This window comes from Neoarius graeffei, chromosome 1 (assembly GCF_027579695.1).
Source record: "Neoarius graeffei isolate fNeoGra1 chromosome 1, fNeoGra1.pri, whole genome shotgun sequence".
NCBI classification, from domain to species: domain Eukaryota; kingdom Metazoa; phylum Chordata; class Actinopteri; order Siluriformes; family Ariidae; genus Neoarius; species Neoarius graeffei.
Genome location: NC_083569.1, coordinates 81378150 through 81393330, shown reverse-complemented (window position 1 = coordinate 81393330; position 15181 = coordinate 81378150).

The window sequence follows — 15181 nt, the reverse complement described above, 5'->3', positions numbered from 1 at the left end:
TTTCCTACTTCTACCTTCCATTCTTCCTTTGTCCACCTGTTTTTGGATGTTGTACAGATGTCTGCCCTTTTCATTGTTATCCCAGTATTCCTGCCAGATTGATTTGACATGATTCTTCATAAGGACCTTAGCCTCCGCCTTACTCACAGGGATTAGTAAATCTACCTCTTTATGCGGGCGGCAGGGTGGTGTAGTGGTTAGCGCTCTCGCCTCACAGCAAGAAGGTCCGGGTTCGAGCCCCGTGGCCGGCGAGGGCCTTCCTGTGTGGAGTTTGCATGTTCTCCCCGTGTCCGCGTGGGTTTCCTCCGGGTGCTCCGGTTTCCCCCACAGTCCAAAGACATGCAGGTTAGGCTAACTGGTGACTCTAAATTGACCGTAGGTGTGAATGTGAGTGTGAATGGTTGTCTGTGTCTATGTGTCAGCCCTGTGATGACCTGGCGACTTGTCCAGGGTGTACCCCGCCTTTCGCCCGTAGTCAGCTGGGATAGGCTCCAGCTTGCCTGCGACCCTGTAGAACAGGATAAAGCGGCTAGAGATAATGAGATGAGATGAGATACTTCATTGATGAGGTCGCCCCTGAATGGTCTACCTGACTGTATGCTTTGTAGAGCTGAATAACTATCTGAGATGATGACAGTATTGTGAATTTTGTTTTCTTTTATCCATTCCAGGTACCAGATCGCTACTAACTCTGTAGTGTAAACAGATAAGTTGCCATCTATTCTTTTCAAAATGCTCACATCATTTGCTGGAATGTGTAGCTTGGCTACGTCATTTGTCTTCTTCTTCTTTAAGGTTGAATGGCGGTTGGCAAACCAACTTAAAGGTGCATTACCGCCACCTACTGGGCTGGAGTGTGGAACAAGAGGCATCAGGGAGGGGGATTTTTTTTTTTTTTTACTAATTCTAAGTCTTTCAGAAATTTGATAATGTAATAATACATCTGACTTGATGCTCTCCCTAATAAACCAGGTAAGGTAAAATTGTGATGATTGACCATTCTGAGAGATGTATAAAGCTCATTTCTCTCACGTTCATATTTCTCATAGTGAAGTATTGCATGCTCTACTGATTCCAGATGGCTACAGTATTCACAATTTCTGGTTGGGTGTTTGCCTATTTTGTTAAGAGAATAAGTCAAGTCAAGTTTATTTCTATAGCGCTTTTAACAATAAACATTGCCGCAAAGCAGCTTTACAGAATTTGAACGACTCAAAGCATGAGCTAATTCTATCTCTAATCTATCCCCAATGAGCAAGCCTGTGGCGATGATGGCAAGGAAAAACTCCCTCAGACGACATGAGGAAGAAACCTCGAGAGGAACCAGACTCAAAAGGGAACCCATCCTCATTTGGGCAACAACAGACAACATGACCATAACATTAACAATTTTAACATGAAGTCAGTTTCGTTGATGTTATAAACTCTTCATTGATGGAAACTTGAGTGCAAAACTGTTCATGACAACTGCAGTCCTAAAGTTAGCAAGTCAACTGTAGTCCTCAGCCATAAAAGCATTACTGTAAGAGTCCAGATGGGGCCGTCCTCCACAGTAGCGATGCAATGAGATTAATATAGAATAATTAAGCCCTGTATGTCCAATTCTTAAACAGGTGATAATGATGCCTTCTCTCTGACTCCTGCCCCTATCCTTCCACTATTCACCTATTTTTCAACCTAGTATAAATGTCTTCCTGTTTCACTGCCATCCCCAGACATCCCAACCTGACAAAATTCATTTCAGGGAGGTCCCCCCCTTTGGGGATTTTTTTTTTTTTTTTGGGGGGGGGGGGGTAGACAAATACATTGCTGGGTATGGGGGTACTCCCCCAAAAAATTTTAGATTTGGTTGATGTGATTTCCTGGATTCTGGTGGATTTTGGGGTGGCCTTTTGGAGGTGAACAATACCTGAATTCACTCCTGCCAGACTGAGTTTGTGTAGGACTTGATGTAAATCTTAGCCTCTGCCTTAGTGGTTGGGATTTGCAATTCTATTTCTGTATTATTTAGTGATTGCTTAGCCAGCTTGTCAACCTGTTCATTTCCCTCCACGCCAACATGCGCAGGTACCCAAAGAAAACTAGTTGTAAAGCCCTTGGAATCTATTTTATGCAAAGTTATAAAGATTTCACTGATGATATCTGATCTGAATGATTTACCGGATTGAATACTTTCCAATGCTGAGTAACTATCTGAGATTATGAGTGTTTTGTTTATTGCATTTTCTTTAACCCATTCCAGAGCCAATAATATTGCCACCAATTCTGTAGTATACACTGTCACATTGTTGGTCACTCTTTGCTTAATACTTACTCCTTTCTTTGGGATATGCACTGCTGATCCAGCACACCCTTTTTTGGGGTCTTTAGAACCATCTGTAAATATACATGTATGATTAGAAAAATAAAAATCCACATAATTTTCTATAATATGCCTCACTGAGATATCCTTTGATTTCTTTCTTATTTCCAAATGAATATTTAAATCTACTACTGGTAATGGGAATAACCATGGTGGGACTGGTGACAATGGGACTGTTGGGCAGTACTGTAGCTGATGTAGACCAATACTCTGCTTTAGCATCACGTATCCATCCAAAACTTAAGAAATTAGATTCATGACATTCCCAACAATCTTTTGTTCTACTTTTAGCAGGATGGTTGTCATAATGCCCCTGAAGATTGACCCAATATGCCATCAATTGTAGCCTTTTAATCCTTAATGGCATTTCCCCCATTTCCACCTACAGTGAAGACACTGGGGATGTTTTAAAAGACCCACTGCAAATTCTCAAAGCCTGAGCTTGTAGTGCATCTATCCATCCATTATCTGTAGCCGCTTTATCCTGTTCTACAGGGTCGCAGGCAAGCTGGAGCCTATCCCAGCTGACTACGGGCGAAAGGCGGGGTACACCCTGGACAAGTCGCCAGGTCATCACAGGGCTGACACATAGACACAGACAACCATTCACACTCACATCTACGGTCAATTTAGAGTCACCAATTAGCCTAAGCTGCATGTCTTTGGGGGAAACCGGAGCACCCAGAGTAAACCCATGCAGACACAGGGAGAACATGCAAACTCCACACAGAAAGGCTCGAACCCAGGACCTTCTTGCTGTGAGGCGACAGTGCTAACCACTACACCACTGTGCCGCCCCTTGTAGTGCATCTAATGTTTTAATGTTTGATTCTGCTGCAGACATATAAGCTAGACACCCACGTCATTTCTTGTGGGTGGGCCGTGCTCTTCTTCTTCTTCTTTTGGGTTTAATGGCGGTTGGCAAGCTAGCTTAAAGGTGCATTACCGCCACCGACTGGATTGAAGTGTGGAACAGAAGATTGGCAGAAAAAAAAACCCTAAATTTTCTCTATTACACCTGTTTCTTTTAAAAATGTTATTAGTTGGCCATATGTCCTAAGATATTCTCTCGTGTGAGGTTAAGCTTTATTTCTTTAAGTGCTTCACTTAGTTTCTTTCTCTCCTCCTTATAAGAAGTCACATTCCACTATCACATGCTGCACTGATTCTGGCTGATTGCAATGTCTGCATAACCCAGTTGGATGTTTTCCTATTACATGAAGTGTCTTGTTGAGTGCTGTATGGCCTATTCTTAGACGGGTGATGACGGTTTCTTCTCTTCTGCTTCTCCCCACCTTTCTCCCAACACCCACATGCTTTTGTATATTGTAGAGATGTCTTCCTGTATCACCGGTGTCCCAGTTCTCCTGCCATATTTTTTCTGTTTGACTCTTAATGATGGTTTTAGCCTCAGCTTTACATAGTGGAATTTGCAGATGAATTGTTTGTGATTTCACTGATTGTTCTGCCAATATGTCTACGTCCTCATTTCCTTCTACCCCTCCATGAGCAGGAACCCAAATGAGATAAACACTTAAGCCCATTCTGTGTATTCTGTATATGATATATTTCATTTATGATATCTTGCCTGCATGATATCCCTGACCTGATGCTTATGAGTGCTGATAAACTATCTGTTGCTATTTGTGTATTGTTTTGGTTGTTTTCCTCTACCCATAGTAATCCTAGTGTAGCAGGTGGAATTACCTCTTACTCCGCAGTTTCCTTGAGATCTGGCTGCATTGGGAGGGGTCAGTCCAATTAATCAATGGCGTGCGTCACGAGCCTATTTATGGTAGAGTGATTTTGAACTCTGGAGGTGTGACGACCCCCCCCCCCCCCCCCTTGCTGTTTCCTGTCACACCCCTTCCCGTTTACCTGTGGCCGTGTATCCACTGTTTGGCTTTCCTCCGGTCTTGTCCAGCTGTGCATTTTGTGTGCAGTGACTTCCGAATGTTCTCTTGGCATCTGTATTAAGTGCAGATGACCCATGGAATTCTGTGGGCCTCGCTGGGATTAGGCGAGAAGTTTTGAATCGTGTGGTGTTGCCGGTTTTGGTCTGGGTTTGCTGCTGTTCTTGCCAGCGCATTTCTACTAAGTGCTGTTTTCTCTGATTGATGCAGCTGCCTGCATGAGGAGGGCTGCGAAACCACCACAGCCTTTTAACACTAGTTTTAACTTTTGTAGGGTGTGTGTGTGTGTATGTGTGTGAGACTGTTTGTGTGCCTGATCATCATTCATTTATAATCAATGTGCGTGTTTGGAGTGTGGTATGAGGGATATTTTCTTTTCTGTTAAATTGTGTATTTTTGTTTATTTGTTTTAGTCCTGCTCAGGCTTTACCTGCTGGCAGGAGGCTCTTTTTCTATAGCTGTGGATAGCCAGTGGGCTATCTTATTGGGCCTGATTTATGTTAATGCCTTTTTTATTTTATTTTAATTTTTTTTGTTTATTTGGTTTAATGCTCATGAGAGCTTATTTTATGTGAATTTGTGTGTGGCTAGTAACCACGTCTGCCAACCTTTTCTGCCGTGGCAAGCAGCCTTTGGTTGCCAATTGTATGCCAGTACTGGTGGGAGGCTATTGCAAGCTGTGGATCATCAGTGGTCCACATAGTTCCCCTCCCTTAGTTTACATCGTGTGTGGTTGTGCATTTTAATTGGTTAGTTTGTGATCTAGCTGTGTTTGATTTTCTCTCTTCATACCTTTTTTTCTGTTTATTTACTGTTCAGGTACTGTGTGCCCAAGGTGGGGTGGCAGCTGATTCCTTAAGTGGTGGTGTTTTTCTATTGTCCGTGTGTGTGTTCACGTGTGCCTGTGTGGAATTCTCTTTTTATGTTTTTGATTTTATTTGATTTATTTTGATTTGGTTTGTAGTGAGTGTGACACGTGGGCTTGCATGGTGTGCCTTTTTGGATCTCTTCTCCGTCTCCTGGTATCTTGCCCTCTGCTGGTAGGCCTCGGCCCTGTTCATATTGATTTTTCCCTTACCCTTGCCCCACATGCATGTTAGTTAGTCCTTTGGAGTGTGAATGAAAGTGATTGTGAAGTAAAGGAAAGAATTATTTTGTAAACATTGTAACAAAATAAAATAGCCTTTTTGTATTTTCATAACTTTGGTCTCTGGTGTCTTTAGTCAAATGAACCTTGCGTGTCAACATAGTGAAGTGTTTTCTGGTTAATATTCCTGGGGTGAAAGTCCTCTGGTGGCGTAGTCAGTAATTGCTCTTTGGCTCTGTTTAAGGTCCAATTTAGTCAACGCGTCGCTTTTCTGCCCAAGGCCACACTAGCATTATGGCCACAAGCTCTACTGTGTATACTAAAAGATGGTCTGTTGTTCTCCTTTTTATAGCTCCGCCATATTGTGAGTTATACACTGCAGCACCAGTGCGTCCAGATTCAGGGTTCTTTGAACCATCTGTAAATAAGACTTTCTTATCTGCAAAGTGTTGTTGTATGTAGCTTTGGACAGTGTAACAAGCAGGCACTAGCTTGGACTTTTCTTTCATTTCTTTTTGTAAATTCAGATCAACAGATGGCATCACAAACAGCCAGGAATTGGAACTGTTTTGTTGTCCTGGTGACTGTGTAGACCTGCTGCCTTGACATTACCAATCCATCCAAAACTGTAAAAGTTTGATTTGTTGTGTTCCCAGCACTCTTGCAGGATGGCCTTTGTTTGGTGCAATTCATTGTGCCCCTGTAAGTTAACCCAGTATGCCAACATAAGCTTCCATCCATTATCTGTAGCCGCTTATCCTGTCCTACAGGGTCACAGGAGGCCACAGCTAACTACTGTATGGGTGAGAGGCGGGGTACACCCTGGACAAGTCGCCAGGTCATCGCAGGGCTGACACATACAGTAGACACAGACAACCATTCACACTCACATTCACACCTACGGTCAATTTAGAGTCACCAGTTAACCTAACCTGCATGTCTTTGGACTGTGGGGGAAACTGGAGCACCTGGAGGAAACCCACGCGGACATGGGGAGAACATGCAAACTCTGCACAGAAAGGCCCTCGTCAGCCATGGGGCTCAAACCCAAGACCTTGTTGCTGTGAGGTGACAGCGCTAACCACTACACCACCATACCGCCCCCCCAACATAAGCTTAACAAAAAACTCACAGACCTTGGAATCAGCACCTCCCTCTGCAACTGGATCTTGGACTTTCTGACCAACAGACCACAGCATGTTAGGTCAGACCACATCACATCCTCCACTCTCACACTCGGCACAGGAACTCCGCAAGGATGTGTGATGAGCCCCTTCATCTTCTCCCTCTTCACCCACGACTGCAGACCTATGTATGGATCCAACTCCATCATAAAGTTTGCAGACGACACCACAGTGATCGGACTAATCAGCAACAACGATGAGTCGGCGTACAGGTCAGCGGTTAAACACCTTGCTGCTTGGTGTGCGGACAACAACCTGCTCCTTAACACCAGCAAAACAAAAGAAATCATTGTGGACTTCAGGAAGGAGAAGGGAGGCACCCACACCCCCCTCCACATCAACGGCATGGAGTTGGAATGTGTCTCCAGCTTCAAATTCCTGGGGACCCACATCTCAGAGAACCTGACCTGGTCTACCAATACCTCCCACCTCATCAAGAAGGCCCATCAGCGTCTCTTCTTCCTAAGAACACTGAAGAGAAACCACCTGTCTGCTGTCATCCTGGGCAACTTCTACCGCTGCACAGTAGAGAGTATCCTGACTAACTGTGTTACAGTGTGGTAGGGAAACTGCTCTGCTGCTGACCGCAAAGCACTCCAGAGGGTGGTGAAAACTGCCCAACGCATTATAGGTGCTCCACTTCTGGACATTGAGGGAGTCTACAAGAAGAGATGCGTGCGCCGGGCACGTAGCATCCTCAGAGACTCTTCCCACCCAGCCAATAGACTCTTTCAGCTCCTCCCGTCCAGGAGGCGATTCAGGAGTCTGCAGACCAAAACAAGCAGATACAGGAACAGCTTCTTCCCCACAGCCGTCACCCTACTGAATTCTGCCAGCAGATGATCCCACACCCTCCTTCTACCTGTGTTGACTCTTGTTGCACTTGATAACTGCACATCTGGTTCCATAGTTGTACATATTCATCAATATTCTCTACTGTTGGATCTATTTACACAGCCAGTCTTGCATATGTGTGTATATATGTACAGTGGTGCTTGAAAGTTTGTGAACCCTTTAGAATTTTCTATATTTCTGCATAAATATGACCTAAAACATCATCGGATTTTCACACAAGTCCTAAAGGTAGATAAAGAGAACCCAGTTAAACAAATGAGACAAAAATATTATACTTGGTCATTTATTTATTGAGGAAAATGATCCAATATTACATATCTGTGAGTGGCAAAAGTATGTGAACCTCTAGGATTAGCAGTTAATTTGAAGGTGAAATTAGAGTCAGGTGTTTTCAATCAATGGGATGACAATCAGGTGTGAGTGGGCACCCTGTTTTATTTAAAGAACAAGGATCTATCAAAGTCTGATCTTCACAACACATGTTTGTGGAAGTGTATCATGGCACGAACAAAGGAGATTTCTGAGGACCTCAGAAAAAGTGTTGCTGATGCTCATCAGGCTGGAAAACATTACAAAACCATCTCTAAAGAGTTTGGACTCCACCAATCCACAGACAGACTGTGTACAAATGGAGGAAACTCAAGACCATTGTTACCCTCCCCAGGAGTGGGCGACCAACAAAGATCACTCCAAGAGCAAGGCGTGTAATAGTCGGCGAGGTCACAAAGGACCCCAGGGTAACTTCTAAGCAACTGAAGGCCTCTCTCACATTGGCTAATGTTAATGTTCATGAGTCCACCATCAGGAAAACACTGAACAACAATGGTGTGCATGGCAGGGCTGCAAGGAGAAAGCCACTGCTCTCCAAAAAGAACATTTCTGCTTGTCTACAGTCTGTTAAAGATCATGTGGACAAGCCAGAAGGCTATTGGACAAATGTTTTGTGGACAGATGAGACCAAAATAGAATTTTTGATTTAAATGAGAAGCGTTATGTTTGGAGAAAGGAAAACACTGCATTCCAGCATAAGAACCTTATCCCATCTGTGAAACATGGTGGTGGTAGTATCATGGTTTGGGCCTGTTTTGCTGCATCTGGGCCAGGATGGCTTGCCATCATTGATGGAACAATGAATTCTGAATTATACCAGTGAATTCTAAAGGAAAATGTCAGGACATCTGTCCATGAACTGAATCTCAAGAGAAGGTGGGCCATGCAGCAAGACAACGGCCCTAAGCACACAAGTCGTTCTACCAAAGAATGGTTAAAGAAGAATAAAGTTAATGTTTTGGAATGGCCAAGACAAAGTCCTGACTTTAATCCAATCAAAATGTTGTGGAAGGACCTGAAGCGAGCAGTTCATGTGAGGAAACCCACCAACATCCCAGAGTTGAAGCTGTTCTGTACAGAGGAATGGGCTAAAATTCCTCCAAGCCGGTGTGCAGGACTGATCAACAGTTACCGGAAATGTTTAGTTGCAGTTATCGCTGCACAAGGGGGTCACACAAGATAATGAAAGCAAAGGTTCACATACTTTTGCCACTCACAGATATGTAATATTGGATCATTTTCTTCAATAAATAAACGAGCAAGTATAATATTTCTGTCTCATTTGTTTACCTGGATTCTCTTTCTCTACTTTTAGGACTTGTGTGAAAATCCAATGATGTTTTAGGTCATATTTATGCAGAAATATAGAAAATTCTAAAGGGTTCACAAACTTTCAAGCACCACTGTATATGCTTACATCCACACTTAAGTTTAGGTGTGCATGTATGGGTGTATATATGTATGTATATGTGTATATTCTGAATGCCTATTTAACTCCTTTTATATTCACAAGACATGTGCATAGCAAGTTAGCTACTTCTGTATATAGCCTTAAGGATAATTATAATTATAACCACCCTTTTTTATAGCCCTACCTGTCGTTACTTCTCCCTTAACTACCGTACATATACTGCACAGAACATCCTATTTATTTATCTGAACATTCTCTACTTACTATAACCATCTCATTTGCACTAGCTGTACATAACTGCATTCATCTGTACATATTGCTTATCTGTACATACTGTATTATACTGCACTTCTGCTATTTGCACTTCTGATTAGATGCTAACTGCATTTCGTTACCCTGTATGAGTAATGACAATAAAGTTTAATCTAATCTAATCTAACTCTCCTAATATGTAATGCCATTTCTCCCATTTCAACCTGCATGGCAGCTACTGGAGAGGTTTTGAATGCCCCGCAGCATATTCTTAGGGCCTGTGCTTGCTCTACATCTAATTTTTTAAGGTTGCTTTTTGCTGCTGACATATAGGCTACACAACCATAGTCTAATATTGTTCTTATGAGTACCCAGTAAATGTTTAGTAATGACAACCTTGCTGCCCCCCAGTCTTGTCCTGACAAGCAAGGAAGAATATTGTTGATTTTCTTACATTGTCCTTTCATTGCTCTATATGCTGTCTCCACGTGAGTTTCTCATCAAAAATAACCCCAAGAAACTTAATGCCACACTCACAACCCGCCATAACTGTTTTGGACACGCACAGGTTGCAGGGTTTGGTAGCTCGCAGCCATGCCGCAGGGTCACGGTGAACCTGGGGGAAAGTTTGGGGGGAGGAGTACGGACAAAGTACTTGTCAAGTACAGGTTGCATTAGGCAGAGGATAAGAGAGAGGAAGTGATTGGGAAAAGATGAGACAGAGGCTGCCGCCTCGCGTTCTGACATCGGTGTTCCTGTATTAGCAAAGCTAATATTGCTTCGTGCTGCTCCTCAGCTTCTATCTTCTGCCCATAAGGGTCCAACTCCCTCAATCATTGCGGCGGTATGGCAACAGCCATCTTCTTCCCTTCTACAATGCTACACGCTACATAATCGGTTCCTTGGTTCCTCCTCCAATATATACACCCAGAGTCTTGCTCCTCGTGTTGCATGCGGGTCGCATGCGCTGCGTGCACGCCACACATGGGGTAGAAAGTGAGAAGCACTTCTGTCTTGGGGGCCACACAAATAGCAAGCGTGGAGTACTTGTTTAGTACTTCTGAGGCACGTCACTCGTACAGTGACCGTGCGTCACTCGTGCGTCTTACTGTCATCGCTGCTGACTTGGTTCAGGCGTACAAAAGGAGTAGGGGAGAGCGGGGTAAGATGAGCCACTTTTTACATTTTTCATCATAACTACATGTTAAAGCCATTTTTGCTTCCAGTCTACACACCATACCAAATTTCAAAGTGTACTGTTACTATCTGAGCAAAAAATAATTGATAAGCTCTTATGGTTAGAGTGATATTACCTCTTGAAAAAAAAATGTCAAGTGGCTCAACTTACCCCATGCACGGGGTAAGATGAGCCACTGTGTGGGGTAAATTGAGCCAACACAAAACATGGTAGGTTAACAAAGTAAACAACTTTTATTATTAGAAATGCAATCAGTGAATCAAGTCAAGTCAATCAAGTGGGGGATAGGGCCGTTGCATAGAGAAGGGGAGATGAAGAGAGAGGTGATAGAACGAGATGGGATAGGGAGGGATAGATAGATGGATAGAGAGAGAGAGATATGCATAGATAGATAGAAAGAGGGATGGTTAGAGAGGGAATGAGAGATATACTATATTATAGAAATTACTAAAACAGTAGAACAGTGCCAAAAAATCTTATTTCTTTCAGTAGGTTAAAACATTGCTAAAACATGCAGCAATCATTCCATCAATCATTTCATCATTATTCAATGTTCCAAGCGTTCAAATTGCAAGGGAACACCATTTGCCTCTCCCTCCGTGCTGTCCCCTCAACAGTAAAGGGGTGGGGCAATTTTTTCACAATATCCTGTCTTGACAGGACAGCCTTATCTTTCTCTTTGAAGACAAAGGTCGGCTTTCTTGCAGAGCCATGGCATGACCGGCTTCTTTTGACAAATCTTGCCTCTAATTCAAAGACATCCAATTTGATTATCTGGCCAATGAAGAAATGCACTTTCTTCTTCCCCGTGAATTTTGCCACAACATAATCCCCCACATCTAACAACTGGTCTTCCTCATCTGATGTCATATATATATATATATATATATATATATATATATATATATATATATATATATATATAATGTTGTTGTCATATATGACCAGTAAATGTGAAAACTTAAGTGTCATCCATATTGGGTAAGCTCAGCCACCAATGGGGTAAGTTGAGCCAGTGGCTCAACTTGCCCCACATCTAATGGCTCGTCTTACCCCGTGGCCACCATTTTGTAGAAAAATGCTAATAAAGGGGATTAGGCTAATCAAAATTATTTTTATTAGCATTCATATCATAGCTTAGAAAGCCACTAACTTAACCCTAATGTGTCTAAATATTATTCTACTTTTGTCTTCTCTAAGGCTACGTTCACACTGCAGGCTGAAGTGACTCAAATCCGATCTTTTCGCCCATATGTGACCTGTATCCGATCTTTTATTGACAATATGAACGACACAGATCCGATTTTTTCAAATCCGACCCAGGCCGTTTGGATATGTGGTGCTAATTCCGATTCCTATCCGCTCTTTTCATATGCGACTTCAGTCTGAACCGCCAGGTCGCATTCATCCGACTTACACGTCATCAACAAGCCACAAACGTCACTATTCTGCGCTGAAGTAGGCGGTGGGTTTCTCAAAAAAGTTACAACAACATGGCGCATAATCACGGGCGCAGATAGAGGGTGGGACGAGTCATATTTAAATTCACCTCGTTCGGTCCCCCCTACTTATAGGGAGGAAAAAACGTCTATGCTGTCTTTCTTTGCATAAGGCAAACCTCACGGAAAAATCAAAAGACTAATTACCATTCGGTTTATTGAGGTGCACAGCAGTGTATACATAGTTGCAACAACTCACATAAAACAAAACAAAGACTGATATTCGGTTGGTTGAGCTGCGCAGACTGCACAGGTTGCGAGCTCGAGCTTGGTTGCTATGGTTACTAACAACAAGTTTGACAGGCATATCGGGGTTGGGGTTGGTTTGCTGGCAGCTTTGTCCCCCCCAGTTTTTTGTCCCCCCCCAGTTCAAAAAACGTATCTGCGCCCCTGCGCATGACATCAATGCGAGGGACGCTTCGGGCTGTGAAGGTTCTGAATCTTCTCAATGGAAGGACGCAGAGGTTAGGGAGCTGATTTCCATTTGGGGGGATGCAGCTATTCAAGCTAGATTGGATGAGTCATACCGCAACCGGGCGGTTTTACTTCCGTAAACACTGGCCATGCTCACTGCGTGTGACGTCGTCGTATCCTGCAGTGCGCATGCGGAACACTTTTAGGTCGCTTTTCGTTCATAGTGAGGATCACATACAAGTCGCATATATTTGTTAATGTGAACGACCTCACAAAAAAATTGGATTTCACAAAAAAATCGGAATTGAGCATTAAGCCTTGCAGTGTGAACGTAGCGTAAATCACCTTCACTGTGGACAAACATGGAATTGACTTAGAAAGCACAAAAACACATTTTTATAAATATCTCCCTCACCTAGTTTGACATGTGGTGCTCCTCTCCACAAGTGTAAGTAAATGGTCCCGCCCCCCTTTGAATGTGGTCACATGATCACATTTGTTTACTGTTTCTTAGAAACAGGGGGTGGCTCATCTTACCCTCTGGCTCATCTTACCCCGCTCTCCCCTACGGATCCTGTATGTAGTGTGTGCATTCTTGATTTTTCGCAAAGCCCATAGAATTTGCATGTGCAGGACCAAAAGTCTCCACGGGCAGTCTGCGACCTTCTACGGCGCTGAACACACGCAAGTGTCATGCAAGTCTCAAGCATGGTTTTGCCAAATTTTTTACCGTAGACCGCCCGTAGTAGCACATACGGTGGGTTGTGAGTGTGGTTTAACCACTCTGACTTGCTCAAGTGTTTGACCATATAGTTTCAGTGAAAGTGATTTTTGCTGTTTAGAAAAATATATTACCTGAGACTTTGATATTGATAGCTTAAACTCCCATTTCTTTGACCATTCCTCTACTGTTTTTATTGCTGTCTGCATTTTCTTCTGAATGTATCCTAAATTTCTACCCCTAATCCAGAGGGCCCCGTCGTCTGCATACAGTACTTTCCCGATGCCATATTCCACCTGCTTGAAAATGTCATTGATCATTATGTTAAAGAACACCGGATTACACACACTGCCTTGTGGAGTTCCATTTTCTACTGAATGTTTGATTGCCTACTCTTACTTCTACTGTTCTGCCAAATAGAAAGTCTAACACCCAGTTTTATAGCCTACCACTTATACCTTGTTCATCTCATCTCATTATCTCTAGCCGCTTTATCCTTCTACAGGGTCGCAGGCAAGCTGGAGCCTATCCCAGCTGACTACGGGCGAAAGGCGGGGTACACCCTGGACAAGTCGCCAGGTCATCACAGGGCTGACACATAGACACAGACAACCATTCACATTCACACCTACGCTCAATTTAGAGTCACCAGTTAACCTAACCTGCATGTCTTTGGACTGTGGGGGAAACCGGAGCACCCGGAGGAAACCCACGCAGACACGGGGAGAACGTGCAAACTCCACACAGAAAGGTCCCCGTCAGCCACTGGGCTTGAACCCAGGACCATCTTGCTGTGAGGCGACAGTGCTGACTGCTACACCACTGTGCCACCGGAACAGGAGATATAAGAGAGAAAAAAATAACCCACTTTTATTTTTTTCGTGGTCCGGTTTCCATCAAATTGTATGCTCTGATTGGCTCATGAGTGGGCTGGAATCCTATGATATACACCCTGGTTACGGACCTTTGGCGACTCGCTTGTTCACAACAACAAAAAACACAGTAGCAATTTTTGACAATATTTATTTTCACATTTCTCAGTATAGTAGCATTAATTTTACAGCATGGATAGCGATAACGACAGTGTTCACAGTGAAAGTGAGTTTTACTACCCTGATGAAGACGAACTAAAAGAAAACATTTCAGGAGAAAGCCGAAAACGAGCTTGTTTTGTTCTAAATATGGTTTCCCTTTCGGGCGCTCTCATTTTCTGTTAGAATTTGGTAAAGAAAAAAAACCTATATTATTTATCAGCTTAAGGTCGGTCCGTATCGTGAAATACCGTGACTGCGGCCTTGAAAATACTGACCGAGGCCCCAGTATTTTCAAGGCCGTGGTCACGGTATTTCATGATACGGACCGACCTTAAGTTGGCAAATGTTTTATATATATATATATATATATATATATATATATATATATATATATATATATATATTTCAGGGCGGCACGGTGGTGTAGTGGTTAGTGCTGTTGCCTCACAGCAAGAAGGTCTAGGTTTGAGCCCCGTGGCCAGCGAGGGCCTTTCTGTGTGGAGTTTGCATGGGTTTCCTCCGGGTGCTCCGGTTTCCCCCACAGTCCAAAGACATGCAGGTTAGGTTTACTGGTGACTCTAAATTGACCGTAGGTGTGAATGTGAGTGTGAATGGTTGTCTGTGTCTATGTGTCAGCCCTGTGATGACCTGGCGACTTGTCCAGGGTGTACCCCGCCTTTCGCCCGTAGTCAGCTGGGATAGGCTCCAGCTTGCCTGCGACCCTGTAGAACAGGATAAAGCGGCTACAGATAATGAGATGAGATGAGATATATATTTCATTATTTTGAATCTTTCAGAAATTTGATAATGTAATAATACATGGGTGGGCGGTTCTCATTCATGAATATTAAATACTACATAAATATTTAATCACAATGAAATTTTTTTTTTGCCGAATTAAATAGCGTTTTGAGAGGTATC